Genomic DNA, 2,329 nt, shown 5'->3' with positions numbered 1-2,329 from the left:
TGCTATACGCATTGATATACATGGTTTGTAATTTCGGTGTTGCTATCGAGCTTTATATTCTCCATTATATTTCGGAGCTTCATGCTTTCATTTTCTCTTCCCGACCTTAAGTCAAGCGGATAATGGTCCATAATTTATAGATATGAATTTCGGAATGAACATAGTTAATGTTCTAAGAAGAAAATTGTAATGGCACGGTCTTGATTTGTCAAATTACCAGAATATCCGAAAAAGACCGAATCATCAAGAAAATATTTTCTTGATATGTTTAGAGGTTAAATATAATGAAAGAGTTATGTAACATGGTTCATGATGAGGGTATGATCTGTGAAACTTTATCACGTTCCATTAGAAACTCAGCATGACTTACTGTAATATAATCATGTTGATCAAGTGTCATTATATTATACTAACTCATGCTTCAATTCCCAACATTACTTCAAAACATCCATTTTTCGAATTTTTCAGATTTTAGAAACTAAAATAGTTTCTTTTATGATGTAACACAGATAGCGCAAAGAGATGAATGATTTCAGATAAGAATAGTTATGAAAATATCTTCAAAAATATGGAGGATATTTATAATGGAAGATACGATGATATCTTAGAATATTTAAGATAAGATGATGATGAAGAATATTGTCCACAGAGGTTTTAGAGTAAGGAGCAAGGTATTTGCTAAGAATTTCAGCAGACACTGAATCATTTGGATTCTTTGAAGGCAGGCTTAGTCTTTGTGATTTGTCCACAGCCTTCGTCATAGTTTGCTCAATTCGTTTTTCAGTTCAAAACCTTCTCTTTTTCTGTGCTTTTCCAACACACTACTTTTTATCATCAAACTTTCGACTGTTAAAGTCGTTACAGTTTTTGCTGCTTCATCAGCATTTTTCCAAAATTCGGAGAACTAGTTTCGCAGTTTGGGGTGTTTTTCAGAAACTTCACATTCGAAGTATGTAAGTCTAGAAGATAGACATTATATGTATATATAACTGTTGGCGTAGAATTGCTGCGAAATTCGAAATACTGATTGCTAATTCCCGGTAGTTGGTATGGCAATTACCGTTACAAGATGTGGATGAGTACATGATAGGGTTTCTATGAGTATAAGGATTTCTCGTAAGGTCAAGGATAAATGAAGTTGTTGGTAAATTTACTGCTAATGTGGTGGAACATGAAAGGTTCCCCAGTAACAAGAACGTATATGTCAAAGTTATAATAAGGCTAATCTGAAAAGTCGAAGTTGACTGGTTGAAAGTGTGGTAAAACTGGATACTTTGAAAAGGGATTGCAAGGTTATTTTCGGTAAAAACAACGCTAAAGGATCTTGCACAGTGTTGAAGTTAAAGTATAGCTTTGAAAGATATAAAGATCTAAGAATGATGTCGCCGGTTCAGAGTTATGACTTGGATTCTGATCCGTCAATATCAGAATATGTAATTGAATTTGTATGAAAACGATTGTATATCATTGTGAGTATTGTTAATAATTTTTGAATCAAAGTTGAAGAATGTACAGTGTAACATATTAATTGCGAACTTAAATATTTCCCGGGTATTACCTACCCGTTAAAGATTTCACAATTAATATTTTGTACAAAAGAATTTTTATTACCTTCTTTATGAAAATATATGTATTTATATTTTCTTCAGATGTAAAACAGATTTAATGAGTTAATATCATATTAAGCTCATTTGATTTTCGGCTTGACTTAGAAATGATTAATCTTTAAAATATTAAAGATTACATAATCTTTACGGAGTATTTCGCTAATGTAATCGATACTTCATTATTTATTCTTATTCCTCGATGAAGGATGTTGATGCTCTTGGAATTTTTGTGAACCTTACAAGGCACAGATGATGTTTTCTGGAAAGTTTCGAGTACATCGAAAATGAAAATGTAAAATCAATTATGTAATTGAATAATACACTTGGTTTATTATGAAATGGAATTCATTAAGTTGAAACAGAGATTGTAGTTAACAATGGTTAAGTGTTAAGGAAGGATGTACATCATTGCATATTAGTAATATGAACTAACCGAGTAGTACCTACCAGTTAAGATTCACACGTAACAGCTTAGTATTAAAATATTTATTTTGATTTCAAAATTCATATATATTAAATATACATAAAATTTCTTCAGGGGAAATGAGTTAATACATCATCGGTTATTGTTGCTGGTATTTCTTGGTAACTACGGTGCGTATGACGTTGATGCTAGTGGAACAGATTGTGATGTTGAGGTGTGGGATGCGGATGTTGTTGTTGGTGGTGGTGATGGTACTGTTGGTGTTGTTGATGGTGGTACTGTTGCTGCCGGTGCTGCT

This window comes from Rutidosis leptorrhynchoides, chromosome 2, assembly GCF_046630445.1.
Source record: "Rutidosis leptorrhynchoides isolate AG116_Rl617_1_P2 chromosome 2, CSIRO_AGI_Rlap_v1, whole genome shotgun sequence".
NCBI lineage: Eukaryota > Viridiplantae > Streptophyta > Magnoliopsida > Asterales > Asteraceae > Rutidosis > Rutidosis leptorrhynchoides.
Note: the sequence above shows the minus strand (reverse complement) of the source record.